The 14,758-nt window shown below is 44.3% G+C and overlaps 1 protein-coding gene across 2 annotated transcripts in view; it reads left to right on the top strand.

Moving 5' to 3' along the window:
- The first annotated feature begins 1,082 nt into the window (after positions 1-1,082).
- Positions 1,083-14,758, top strand: part of JARID2 (jumonji, AT rich interactive domain 2) — a 135,703-nt gene continuing 122,027 nt past the window's right edge. For both annotated transcript variants that reach the window (XM_012643267.1, XM_012643266.1), the window contains exon 1: positions 1,083-1,214. The gene's annotated coding sequence lies outside the window, so the exon portion shown is untranslated. The remainder of the gene's footprint in view (positions 1,215-14,758) is intronic.

Genomic DNA, 14,758 nt, shown 5'->3' with positions numbered 1-14,758 from the left:
TGTGCCAGTGTAAGCCCTTCTTAGAGCAACAGTGTGCACATAGGCTCAGAAGGGAACCTCTGAATGCCCGTGATCACGTGAACCAGTGCCTGAGAACCTTAACAGCTTTCTTACTGCTTCCTCCCATTTTATCTCCGTTTAGTGACAAGTGCCAACCATTTCCATCTTTCTATCTCTGGCTCTGTCTCAAGTCCCTTCTCAATATTTTCCTCTCTTCAGTGCTTTTACAATTCTGTTCTTTCTTTATCTCTTTACTACTGGAATTGCTGGAATGGTCTCTGGGCTGGCTGCTAGTTCTTTTCTTTCTTTTTTTTCCTTCTCCTTCCTCCTTCACCTGGCTTGCACCTTGTTAATTCTTCCCTGAAGAACTTCCATTGGATCTGAATTAACAGACGTGAAGGCTACCACACAATAGAGACCTTCAAAGTCTGTTATTAATATGTGCTTTTTAAAAAAAGATGATCATGCCATCTGTACTCCCCCAAGATCAATTGCCCTCTTCTGCCGTGATCTCCCCCTCTTTCATTTGTGACTCATTTACTTAAAAGGCCAGTGCAGATCAAATTCTGTTTTTTCTGCTTGAATTGTAAATTCGTTGAAGGCAGCACCTATATTTGCTGTATCTTCTCAACTCCCAGTGCTGACAACAAAATTTCCAAAACAGCATATTTGTAGTGTAGTGTGTACCCTGGCATTAGTCGTTTTATAAAACTCCAGTAAAATGGTTCATGACAGTGCTGGTTGTGGGTATAGTATCTTCTTTCTGAACTTTCAGGAATATCAGACTACAGTATTACTAGCTGAATGTACATTGGGTTTGTGGAGCGTATAAAGAAGTGAGATAGTTGTGAGTTTCTCTCAGTCCTTTCAAGAGCCTGTGGATTACTTTTTGCATGAGATCTGTCCAGAAGGGCCAAGGTTGTCCCTCAACCTTATGATGTAATTTTCATCTCAGAACTGGGTCTTGATCATGCAATACTGTTTGGAATTTTTTTTTTTTTTTTAAGTTTATTCTGACTCTGAATATTTGCTCTCTTTCTTTTTAGTAACTCCCCTTCCCTTTCTTACGTTTCTCTAGGATGACAGTGATGGGATTCCGTGGTCAGAAGAAAGGGTGGTCCGTAAAGTCCTTTATTTGTCACTGAAGGAGTTCAAGAATTCCCAGAAGAGGCAACATGGGGAAGGCATTGCTGGGAGCCTGAAAACAGTGAATGGTGAGTTGACTCTTGGAGTATCTTTTTGGAATGTACGGTATCTCTGAGCACGGCCTTGTTTGTGAATTGGATGTTGTCCGACAGCTTGCACTTCTTAGTCTAGGCACTTAATGGCAGTCTGTAACCTACGTGAATATATATTCTGGATACCCTGTTGGGGTTACAGACTTATTATTACATGCTTTTATGTACTGCATAATATAGTGGACAGAATGCCTTAGTCTGTTTCTTAGGTTCTGGTTTGAATATGGAGCCTCTTATGGGTTTTTCTGTGGGTATTTGTCTTTCCACTGGGCCTTTGATGATCTTGCTGATGATGTGGGGTCTTTAGTTTTTGTCCTGTTTATATAGGAAATAGCTTAAATCCACATGCCTATTGCCCTTCCTGCTCTCTGGCCCAACAGCCTTGTAAGTACCTACTTCCTTCCTTGTTGATCAGGCTGGGCAGGCTACAGAGTATACAGTGGCTTAGCATTCCTCTGCCTCCAGAAGTATCCCTCTTCCTGTGTGGTTATCAGATGGCTCCCTGAGGCTTAGAAGGAAACTTACTCCTATGTGAGTTTGTTCTGGTGTCCCTTTTTAATGGGATCAGTATGATTCAGATAAAGTCATCCTCAAAAAACCATGTGAGGACAAACATTTGGTTGTAGTCTGCTACCTCATTTCAGGGGAAGCAGCTGCGATGGCATTCCACAATCTCTCATGCACGTGTTCATCTGTCGGGGTAACAGTGAAATGTGAATGAATTGACATGTTTTGGTTTATGCTTGCTTGGGGCAAGGAGGTAAGAAAGAGGAGATTCTGTTCTTTTTTGCAAGCCTTGGCTCTGGTCACAGGGGTCATCGCATATGCTGTACTTGGTGTTTGGGTGCAAAAGGACAGGTTCACTCTGGCTTCCAGTTTCTTATACACCTGTGTAGTTGCAGGGTGAGTTGTCTGACGGCCTTTGTTGGAACTAGTGCTTACAGGCAGGACCTCTTGCTGCTCTGTGTCCACAGGGCCGTGGCAGAGTTTTCTGAGATGACCTCTCTGAACTTTGCTGTTCCCCCAAGTTGGGCTCTCTTTTTCCACTATTGCGTGACTTGAAGCAAGTGGCTCCCCCCACCCCCCTGGGTTTTCTTCCTTATGGGTGACTTGTTTTTGGAGGTCAACCATTAAAGCCATAGTGGCTCAGTCATGTGTGTGTCCTCCAACAAATCTGAGCCAACATGTATGGGAAAGGCCAATTTTGAGTCTTTCTTTCGTAGAAAACAAAATAACTTGTGGAATCTATTGCCATAATATACAGTTTGGACCCCCTATATGCTCTTTTCCTAAAGGGTACCCTGCGGATCTCCAGCAGATAGGGACCCCATCCATTCATGGCTTATAATACAGTACAGTTGAAACCGTTTCTATTTAGAGAACATTAGATGTGGTAATTCTTGTTTGTTGTTAGTGTTTCACCTCCTGTTTAGTGTTTTGATTGATTAAATGGGGCAGGGAGCAGAGGGAGAATGTCCCTGAATCCTAGAGTTAGAGTAGAGCAATAGCTCTTCCAGTTTTAAATTTTACAGTTGCAGTGCTCACAGTGCTGTTCAGGAGGGGTAACGTCTTAGTGTTTGGATTGCTGACAATGAGGGAAAAAACCAACCTGTCTTAACTGGCAAACACCAGTTTTTAGGAAAAGAAGTCTGCCAGTTGTACAGGATTTAATAAAGGTTAGAATTTCAGTCAATGAACAAAAACTAAAGTTTTTCATTTAAGAAGCAGCCAGCCAATTGGCAAATGTAGCTTTGATTTTTGCATTGTCGAGGGGTTGGCCATACTGAGGAGAAATGCTAAGAAAAGTTGTCAAAGACGTCTGCATTGCGATCACTGAAAACTTGAAATAGCTCTGGCACCACCTTCCTAATGACAAGTTAGTTTTTGTTGTGGTAGTTTGCATTTCATCCAGATAAAGATTTACCTGTCTTTAAAAAATTGTGGAGATACCAGACTCCTTTCTTGGTTGTGAAATTGCTGCGAATGTGGCATTTTCTGGTTCGCGTTGGTGTTTGTGCAGGCAGGATTCCAAGGCTACCTTTTTGTTATTCTGTAGGTTGGATTTCTATAGCAGTTCTGAGTAAACACATCTCCCTGTTTCAGAACTTGAGCGTGTTTTTAGAATCATTATCTTGATGGCAGCTAACTAATGTGTTAAACAAAGTGCTTTCTTGTTTGGGGGGATGAGGTGGGATACCGGGAAAGCAGGAAACCAGGACCATGGGAATAAATAACTCCTTTTCTGTGGGCGCACTTGTCCTGAAATCTGCGGAATCCAGAGAAAGCTGGAACAGCAGGGAGCAAGACTTCAGGGCTTGTGACGTTGAGAGTAGGAGTAATTGTAACTGGGAGCTCTGGTGTGTGTGTGTGTGTGTGTGTGTGTGTGTGTGTGTGTGTGTAGTCATCGGTAGATCATGTCAGTTTGAATGAGTGCGCTCTCTAGGCAGTCATCATGCGTACCCTATCTAATAGAAAGACCTTGACCTAAAGGTCAACTGAAACCAGAGGTTAGGTTAGTAAGGGTAGGGGCGGGGGATGCACTATAGTGATTTTAAGTCATGCCAAGGTATGTTTTTCTTTTCTTCAGTCTCTAAGCCTCTCTAGCTTCCATTTCAAAAGTAAAATAATTCCCTCGGTCCAGTTTTAATTGTCACAGAAATTTGTCTGGTGGTAGACTTTTAAGATTGTCCCGTATGGAGCCATTTATTTTCACAAAAGTCACACAGCTGTTTATTTTACAGTAGCAGAGTTGACATTACAGCTCAAGTCCTGTAACTTTGAACCCAGTACTTACTTTGCAACACAAAATGCATGAAAATTATACCAGATCTTTGCAACAACAGTATTGAAAGGAACAGTGTTTTATTTTGGTTTTCCCATGTCAATTTTTAAATAAAGATATTTCTGGATTATTGGTTCTGCTAGACTTTCCCAGGAAAATTCAGTTGTTTTTACAGTAATTCTTTGCATTAACAACAGAATGGGCTTAACATAATTTTTATCTAATTTGAGAACAAATTGACATCACTCCTGGTAAATCAGTGGCACGCTGGCATGATGAGCAGGCAGCCCTTTGCCCTTAAGATTTGTGTGAGCGGGGGTCGGGCGTCCGGTGTCTGTTAACAGTGTGCAAACACTACAGCTTGTATCTGAGCGGGTGAGCTCCAGCTGCCTGAGTTCTGCATGTTTGCAAGTAGTAATAACCCAAGCAGACATGAGATAGTAGAGACACCTGATTTTTTATGTCATAAAATGCATGTTTGCCATCAGTCTTGCTTTTGTGGTTCTAAAGTGACAAGGAATGAATTTTTTTGCCCTGCTAGAGGTAGCAAATGTGACTCTTGAACAGCCTTGTGTGTTGTCTGTACAGCTTTTTGGTTGTAGCTGGGCTTAAGGGTGAGGTGGTGCTACAATGTGCTGATTGCGAGCTTTCTACTTTCTGCTGTGGATAATGATACTTTTCCTGGCTGTATGAAATTGACAAAAAGCTTTGGAAAGGATTGGCAGAGGCTGAGACCTTGGCCACTCTTTGAGGGCCCCTGGCCCTCTGGGGCTGAAATTAGGGACATTTAAATACTAACATGCTACACAAATAATGAGTACACATAATTACACAGTAAGAGAAGGGAGTTATTAACTGTATTTGAATTTCATTTGCTTCCTATAAATGTCATCTCAGATCAGCAAGCCCTTTGGCCAGCAAAACCCTCTGGACTAGATTTAAGGGAACCTGCATCTATTTACTTTGAATCGTACTCTGGGCAGTACTTGCGAGGGCTAGCCTACTACTTGCCAGTCACTGTTCTAATACTTTAGCTGTATTTTACTTATTTAATCTTAAGAACACACCATTTTACAGATGAGGAAACTATCTACTAGGAGTGGATTAGCAATTTGCCTACCCAGCTATTACGTAGCAGAGTCAGGATAGAAACTCAGGCTTTCTGGATTAGAACTCCAGAATGCTTTTAGCCACCACTTAGATAAATAGAAGTACTTGTAGATCCCTCCTAAAGACAGGATTCTAAAAATAAGAATTTGTAGGAAGGTTTTTTTTTAAGTAACAATTTCTTCTGAAGGAGATGAAATTTTGCATTGGGAAAGAAACTTTGGAAGGGTGTGGTATTTTTATTTGTGTGAGCATGTTTCTGGGCTTTGCTGTGGCTTGCAATTGAATTGACAGCACAAGGGAATCAAAATTTACAGTCCTCATTGGCTCCCCTTCTCTCATTATTTCTTTCTGTTAATTCACCTCGTATTTTTAATACTTTGTTGAGCCAGAAGGCTGGAAATCATAGGAGGGGCCCATGCACTTTCAGGCAAAAGCTATCAATTTGTAGCCAAGTGGAAGCGCAGATATAGGACATTACCCAGGTATGGTGGATTCTCCCTCCTCTCCCCAACCCCAAAAGCATTTTTTAAACTCCCTTCAGAATCTTTTATTCTTTCTCAGAGATTCCTGATATCTGTGGAATGGAATGCGGGCCCAACTCCTGCAAATTCATTGTTCACAAAATGTATTCACAAAAGCCATAAAAATGACTTGTGACTAAAAGTCAAAAAACTCAGGGCACGTGATCTGATTAATGTAGTTTTTTTATGGAGCTGTATTTGAAATGAGTGTCCTGGATGTATGGTTACCTTCCCTTTACAAAGGGGACACTTTTCCTGTCTGTTTTGGCCTGAGGCTTTCAGGTCTAGCTATTCTAAAGTTGGCCCCTACTTCAACAGGAAAGAATATTTTTTTTTTCTTCTGAATAAAGTGGCCTACCCTTCTGCCTCACCCAAAGTGCTACTGTGGAAGTGCTGGTCTCAGCTCTGCAGGCTGTAGGGGGAGGACCAGCTCAGGCTGCTCTTCAAGGCAGCGGCTGCAGGTTGGATAGTAAGTTGTTTTCTCTAACACTTTGCCGCTCCTGTGTCCTCTGATGTGTGAGACACACTCCATGGGAAAGAAAGCCGGGTGAAATGAAGGGCTGATTACACTTTGTTGAAAACAACTTGTTTGTTGTTTGCTTAAAAAAATAAAGCTACATCTGTCCTGGAAGGAGGTAGAGTTGAGAAGGCTTGCTGTTTTTCTTCTCAGCTGTGCTGCATTCTGACAGCACAAGTAGTGTAGGTGGGGCATTTCTCAATTGAATTTTAATTTATTCAATATTGCAGTGTATAGGTGGAGGCATTGTGGATAATAGAAACTGAACTCGAGTTGCTTATTTTGGCGGTGGAGTCCTAATACCTTATTTCATCCCATCTAAGATGTCGTTGAGTGATGTATCATTATTTTATGTAGCAGTAAGAAGGAACAAAAGAATGCTTCTGGTAATTTTGGGAGTGTGAGCCATCTAAATTGTGAGATGCATGTGCTAACAGGAGAAAAATACGCGCAACTTAAAATTTGTGAAGTGAGATAAAATGCTGTAGGATAAATGCTTTAAAAATCAAACGAGTGTGGGTGAGTGTAGGAGGCCAGCGGGGAGGCAGGTGAGCTACCAGAAAAACTGCATTGAAGAAGTTGCATTCCCTTGAGCCTTGCAAAGGCTGCCTTGCAACATGCTGGAGCTTTTCTGAGCAAGGCCTGGGGTTGGGAAAGGCCGTGTTGGTGGCAGGGGTGGCCTCCAGCAAATAAATATTTGACTGTAGTGTCAACGTCAGAGTCTAGTGGGACAGATGGCTACAATGACAGGTTTCTGTGGCCAAGCCACTTGTACTTGTGTGGCACCAGTGGAGTGATGTGCAAAATTAGGAATTGCTAGAGCAGGAAGGGTCTTTTTAGAAGTATATAGGTCAAACTCATCATTTTACAGATGAGGAATTTTGAGCCTTGATGAGAAGCTTAACTGGAAGGAATGGATCATGCTGAAGACTGATTGGAACCAGAAATCCAATTTAAGTGTCAGTGAGGCGCCACGCTTCCTAGTAGGGAGGGCTGCTTGGACACTGCATCTCCTGGAGCGTTAAGAATGGAGGTGCCTGCGGAGGTTAATGTGCTCCTCTCTCGGTCACTTTGTGCTTCACACCCACTGCCCCTCCAGTTCTCTTGGCCTGCCTCCTTTGTCAGCTCTGTGAACTGGGCAGGGTTTCCCCGCTTACCTCATCATTCGCACCGAATCTTGGGCTGCTTCAGTAGGAGGGCACACCGCACAGGTAGTGTCACCTGGGAGGCCAGTCCACACATAGGGCAGAGGTGGGACGTGGGGGTTTGTGGTGTCTGAGCTTGAGTCAGGTCTGTTTGCTGCAGCCTTTTCCTGCTTCCTCCGGTTCTTATGGAAGCTCAGCTTCAAGCGGTATGGAAGTCAAGTGCATGAAAATCTATTAGAATCGGGGATTTCTTTATTTTTTTCTTTCTTTGAGATGAGGTCTTACTATGTTCCTCAATCTAGGCTCAAACTCCTGGGTTCTAGTGATCTTCCTGACTTGGGATGCACTACTGCACCTGGCTTGGGATTTTTTTAAGGCTTTAGTGCCTTCTATAAAGGTCTCTATCTCTAGCCTGCCTCTCCCTTTGTACATTGAATTAATCACTGGACACCACTCTTCCCTCATGACATCACTCTGAAAATTATCCCTCCTTTCTTCATCATTAACTCCTGTTTACTGGATCATTCCCATCACTATATAAGACACATCTTTATTTCTCCCTTAATAAACTCTCCCTTGATCTTACATGTCTTGCTGCTCTGTCAGTTTCTTACTGTATAGCAAAATTCCCCAAAAGGAAATGTCTAAAGGGCATGTCTCATGTACCACTATTTATGTTTATATTAATATCCTCCAGCCCTCCCCTTCCATTTACTTTCAAACCCTTCAAGTTGGGCCACCTAGAAAAGCCAATAATGATTGCTCAAGCTACATTTCCATCCATATGGGTTGTAGCTGCCCATCCAGCAGCATTTGTCATGGTTGAATGTCTCCTGAGCTCCACTTGCCTGTTTGAGTTCTGCACTTTGATTTCTTGATAGGCTGCATGAGCTTTAGCTGTTCTAAAGCCAATTCTCTATCTCCATCCACCCCTGCCCATCCATCCTACCCTTTATCAATAACAGCAGGTCCTTTCTTGTAGTTCTGGTGGCCAAAACCTTTCAGTTACCTCTTTCTTCTTTTTTCAGACTTTCCATTCTTTCCTTTAGCTGGCTGGTCTAATTCATTTAAACCCACAGTATCTTCTCAGTCTGAACTTGTACTACTGTGACTGGTACGAGCTGCCATGCCCTCTAACTTGGGTCGGTATTGTGCCTCCTAATGCTCTCTCAGGGCCTGCCTTTGTGTCCCTCCAAGCAGCAGCCAGCACAATCGTTTAAACATGTAAATTAGCGTGTTCCATGCCCCGTTCTGATTTCTGAGGTGTCTGCCGCACCCTGGCCACTTGATGTGGCCCTGTGGTACCTCTCTGCTCTAAATTCTCTCTCTCCCGCTCACTCTGCCTCACCTATTCTAGTTTTTCTGCTATGCCAGATATAGCTAGTATAATTGCTCTCTTTTCGCTCTTGCTGGTCCTTCTGGTTCTTCTAGAACTCTCTCCCTTTAGATATCTGTGTGACTTGATCTTGGTCTGTGTTTCTGATTCCTGTTCCAGTGCCCCCTTATGAGAATCCTTACTTGAACATCTTAGTAAAGATGGTACCCGCTTCTGTTCCTCTTTAGTGCTTTACCTTGAAATACCTGTCTGCATAGCATTCCTCACAGCCTGCCGCTGTAGTAATATGTTGTTTATTCTTCTTTCCCCACAATAGCTTGCAAGTTCCTCGAGAGCAAATCTTCATTTCTGTTGACTGCTGCTCTGTCCCCAGTGCCGGGGCTCTCTCTAAAGCCTGTGTTGTGTGAATGAGCGTGCAGGCTGCTTTCCTGTGTGCCACCCACGTCCCCACCGCCCCTTCTCCAGCACCCCTTGTGGCCTCGTTGTGGACACGCTGCTCTCTGTCTAGGGAACTGAGAGTCTGCCAATTGGGACTCCACATTTCATTTTGGAAGTGCTCACACTGTGACACTCTAGCACTCCAGGTAGATGTCACCTCTCAATGTGTGGTACTTGTACTTTTACTGTCATAATTTTGTGGTTTAGCTTAATGAGCCTAAAGTGTTAGTGTTAAAGGTGTTAAGTAACTTGCACAAGGCCAGATAGCTAGGCAGTGGTCAAATCAGGGTTTGAACCCAGGACTCCTGACTCCAAATCTTGACGGGGGGGTGGGGGTGGGGGAGCGGCTCTGTGTGTGTTTAAAGTGAAGAAAACTTTACACCCGTAACCTGTGTAACAACCTATCTTGAGTGTGTGATTCAGGAGTTTCGACAAGTACACTCATACCCAAGTAACCCATCCTCCCATCACCCCCGAAAGTTTTCTTCCCTTGCAGTTCAGTTGGCTTCATTAAAGTATGTTTTCCCTTTGAAGTTTGTCAACACACTGTCTCTATTTTTAGGAGCTTTTATGCTTGTTCATGGGTTTATGATGTTTACCCAAAATGTACCAGATGCCTGTGCGCATCTGTTAGGGGTTAAAAGTGCCTCAAGGCCAGAGGCGCTTGTTCATCCCTGCAACAGCTCCTGGAGCTACTTATGTAGGTACCAAACAGTGTTTCAGTAAGAACCCCACAAGTCGAAAGATAGTGACATTCTCAGAGCCAGATTGTCTCTTTAATTGGCATCGCAGTTTTGGTTCTGAACTGTGCAAGTCCAGAGCAGATGGGCTCTTCAGTGTCACCTTTGTCTTGTAGCACTTTAGCCACTGCTGTTCTGATCTGCGAGTGTTGGGAATACTCAGCCTGGGTGTATTAATTTCAAAAATTCCGGAACTCGGGTTCCAGACTTGGCATTTCCCCAGAGGCACACTGAAGAGACGTCCTTTGCTTAATACAGTGTGTTTTCAGTTAGGTTCGTTCCTGTGAGGAGCCCATGATCTGCCTGTCTGCCTTGAGGATGCGGGGACAAGCATCCTGGTGCGACTGCAATCGTTGTCTTGTGGCTGTGATGAAAGCCTTTATTAAGTCAGCTCAGGCTGCCCTAACAAAATACCGTAGACTGGGCGGTTTATACAGCAGAAATTTCTGGAGGCCGTGAGTCCAAGATCAAGGTGGGGCCAGCTGGGTTCCTGTTGAGTACCCTCTTCTAGCTGGGTCCCCACGTGGTTGGGGGAAGAGAGAACTATCTCTTCCTCTTATGAGGACACCACCCTTGTGACCTCATTTAACCTTTATCACCTCCTCACAGGCCCTCTTACAAATAGTCACCTTTGGGGTAGAGCTTCAACATTGGAATTTTAGGGGACATTAACATTCAGTCTATTACAGTCCAGTACTCTGTAGGCCTTGAAGATGGTGACAGTTTTATTTCATTCTGATTTTAGATTAATTTCCATGTTAGTTTGCAACATGTTTTGTGCTTATGTAATACTAGAACATTTTTTTTCAAGTCAGAAAGCCCCAAGAGCTGTTTGACCTTTGAGAAGTCATTGTTCTTCTCAGCTGGATGGAATTAAACTTGGACATTTATTTACTGAGGGCCTGCTTTTGCAATACTGCACGACTTGACCTAAATCCCTTACTCCAAGGGGGAGAGAAACATGATTCACATGGAAAAGGAGCTGCCCTAAGGAGGGGAGGATGAGCCGGGAGCCCTGTGGGCAAACAGCGTGGTCTAAAGGACCCCAGAGTTTGAGAGGGGCATGGCAATGAAGTTTGCAAAGAAAGGATGTGTCTGTAGTCAGGGATTCTTTGGAGGAAAATCGTGCGATGATTTGAGGACTTTTGAGGTTGAAGGAATCCTGTTTGTGAAGCAGTGATTCGTCTTATCTGCCTGGTGGAGTGTAGTGTAAGGCAGTGCTTTCCAACCGTGCCTCACTGTCAACACACATAGAAAGGGACGACCCTGTGCGGTCACCAGATAGGGCTGCCTTCGGCCAGAGGCGACTTGCTTGTGAATAGGATTTCTTTATCTGTGTTTATTCTTGTAAGGCGATACCGTCGCCCACCAGAGAAAGGCCTCGTGTTTTCTAACTCTGACCCGTTTCGTGCTTTAAATTCTGTGATATGTGTATTTACGGAGCTTTAATTACTATCAGATTTGCCACAACGGACCAGGGCAGTTTAGGGCAGTTTAACTCTGCCTGTTAATTTCTTAGATCCCGTTTTCCTCAAACTTATTGGGCCTTTTACTTAGGTTTTGGAAATAACCTGTTTGTTACTCAAGCCACATTAAATGTGTCCTACATGGTGTATCGCTAAAGCCAGAAGATTAATTCCTAGATGTGCTTTTGGGAAATTACCCATAGCCAATAAATCCCATAAGTTACAGTTTGTTTTTTAATCTTGCCTGTTGCCAGATCTCATTTATTCTAGTTTTCTCTGTAGTCTGTAGGATGCTTCTGAGTTCCAGATTTGGCTTCGTCATCATTTCTTTCCCAGAGATCTTAAGACAGTACAGGTCTCTCATTCTTGGAGATGTGGGGATGATGACGGAAACATGAATTGTTTCATAACCTTGGACCTGCCTATCCGAGATAGCAGTGGCCATTGACAGCCCAGCCTTGACTGTATAAACCTGTGAGGCCAGCCCTCTTCCAGAGGCATGTCTAGGAGAGCTCACCTGTTGTGCTTTAGGGCTGCTAATGCCACATGCCTTGAGACCCTGTCCCTCCTCTCTACACGGTTTTCTGACCTGTTACTAGTGTTCTTGTGCTGTTCATGCTTTGGATCTAAAGGCTGATTCAGCTCTTTCTGCACACAGGTCCTCTTCCTGTGTGAGCTGCCCTGCCTTTGCCATCTGGGTAAATCCATAACTGGGTCCACGTTTCCCTTCGACAGGTAGGTGGGCATCCTGGTGGCAGGGAAGGCCTTCTGGCCTCCCACGTGAGCTCCTGGTGCTCTCTGAAGAGGTCGTTTCCTCGTGCTGTTCCATGGCCCTCAGAATTACATTGCTATGTTGCATGAAGGCAGCCCACTGTCTCCATTTTGGAATCATTTAACTCTCTGTTGTTTCAGACACCCTCCTTCCTTCCTATATGATTAGGGTATTCATGAAGGGACGCATATTTGAATGCACGTTTTTAAAAGTTTGCTGCCTCCTCCTAGAGTGAGTCTGGAAGAGGGAATCTGGAGTGAGTCTTTCCCTTGTGGCTCACCAGCAGTTTATCCTCCTGCAGACTTTGTTACTAGTGTCCTTTGAAAGGGCCTTTCCAGTTTGCTCACTTGGAAAGTGTTACAGAGTTTTAAAGGGTGAGCTGGAAGGCTCTCAGCTGGCACTTTCTGAATCCCTCTGAGGAAAATATTGGCAAACTCTCCACTCTTCTGCCTGAACTCTTTTTATAAATTGAGAAGGCAGGAGTTAGGAAACCATCGCACAGGTCGAGGTTGAACCCTGTGGGAAAACGTGTCATTATCCATGCTAAGACAGTGGACTGTTATCATAATATAATACTCCCGCCCCCCTTATTTTGACGTTTCTGTGTTTTGGAGAGCCCTTGCTTCCTGCCACTGAAAATAGAAATATGTAGTGATTTCATTTACAGTATATTCCCTTTTTTTTTTTTTCCCTTGGAGGGCCTTTTTGTCTGTAAGATGCACATAGCTTTTTTTCCTTTGACAATTTAAGGAAAGTGCTGGGGTGCTTTATTCAACAGATGTTCCTCCTTCTAAGGAAAGTCAACTTTTTTCATTTTTGGGTTTTTTCCCCCTTGTCACGGGACAAGGACCAGGATCTTGATTTATTGTCTGGTTTGTTGCCATCTGCCTGACTTGCATTAGAGCCTCTTGATGTGAATGTTCCGTGGCGCCTGAGAGGTTTCCATCTTCCTGAGTCGCGTGACCGCAGAACTCGTGGTCACCTCTACCTAGTCCTCAGAGAAGTTCGTGGAGATGGAGAAGAACCCAAGGAGAGAATGTCGGCGCATAGTTTTTTTCTTCATCCATCCCCTTATACTCCTACTGTTGCACACTGCGGTCAAGCAGAGGTCCCTTTCTAGCGTGGTCCACATTGTGCAGCCCATGCTTGGTGCTTCTAGCCTTCTGGGGTCTCCTTTTATGGAAGAATTCCAAGGGAATAGGTTAAGATTGCCATCAAGTGGCTGCTCTGGGTAGTGGATGGGAGGATGCGGAGGATCCCTGATGCCTAATTTCTTAGTCCCTCTGTGAAAAATAAGTTGTAGTGCTTTCTGTCTGAGGAATTGCCTCTTCTTTTGGGGGGCTGAGGGGTGGTAGAGAGAGCTGAGAACATCTTTGTTTTACAGCCTCGAAGAAGGCATCTGTGTCAGCCCAGGCTGGACCTTCCCATGTGTCCTCTGAAAAACTGAAGGTGGGCTTGCTGGAAGGGTTTTTGAGCTCAGGGTCCTGGAGCTGTGACTCAGCATCACCTAGAGGCTTCCTGGAGACAGCGCCTGGGCACTCACCCTCCTGCCAGCTCAGGGCCAGTAGGCCACAGCCCCGCAGCTCTGCTAGTGGAAATTGTCAGAGGATCATATTGTCATCCCTGAAACAATGGCTCCATGGTGCCAAAGAACTAAAAAACTTTGATCCTGCCGTTCTGTTGGCCTCTTGTTTATTGTTTTCCTTGTCTGTAAGGGGACAATAGGTTTTTTCTCCCTCAGAGGTGGTATTCTTAGGATTAGTGAGATGATTTATTTAAATGCCTTAGTACTTTACAGAACGTAAACACTGAAAGGGTAATTGTTTGTGAGGTTGGAGCTATACATGACCTAATTACTTCCCGTTAATGCTGTGCCAGTGTCATGAAGCTGTACACTTGAGAAACACCATTAAAATCGGATTGCTCCATTGCATGGTTCCAGATGCCAGTGTCTCGTAATTAGGCCTTGCCCTAGGACAGAGAGCACTGCAGCTCTGATGGACCTGGAAGGAAGGGCTGCCAACCTCTTTAGTTCCTACCCAGCAGGCCATTGGTGGTGTTGGTTACAGTTGCCCTGTAGGAGTAGCAGGAGTTAGGTGTGTGTAGGAGGGTTACCTCTGCCCGTGCACAGTGCTTGATTCTGAAGTCTCTGGGGAGCCCTAGCACAGGGCTTCTGAGCTGGTATGTGGCGTGTGAAGGAGGATGGGTCTATGCCAGCTGGGGCGGAGGAGAGAGGCCTGAGGCAGGCAGAGGGAGAAAGTGACTGGAGAGAATCAGACGGGGATGAACTTTAGGGTCACCAAAGGAAATTTCTTAGGGCCTATGTATTTTCAGTAGCTTTTTAGAATTGACAGAGGCTATGTTATGCAACCATTCACTTTGCAATCTGTCAAATCATATTAAACCAGAGTTCCTGGATTCTGGCCATCTCAAGCAATATTGAATGCATCAAAAATTTGATATGTTGGAATGGGCACTGACACTGGATCATGATTTTAGTTCTGCCAGGAACTGGGTGTCTCTGAGCAAATTGTGCCTTCACTGGCTTCCTCCTTATGTAAAATAAAACCCTTGGGATCCCTTTGTCCTGTTTGGTTTTGTTTCAGTGGCGAGTGACATCCGGATGTTTATGGCATGCTCATGTTCTTCTCTCAATTTGGTAGCCCCATTGCTGTTGGATCAGGAAATATTTG

Source organism: Propithecus coquereli, unplaced genomic scaffold, assembly GCF_000956105.1.
Source record: "Propithecus coquereli isolate 6110/MARCELLA unplaced genomic scaffold, Pcoq_1.0 Scaffold194, whole genome shotgun sequence".
NCBI lineage: Eukaryota > Metazoa > Chordata > Mammalia > Primates > Indriidae > Propithecus > Propithecus coquereli.
This window is presented reverse-complemented; position numbering and strand designations above follow the sequence as displayed.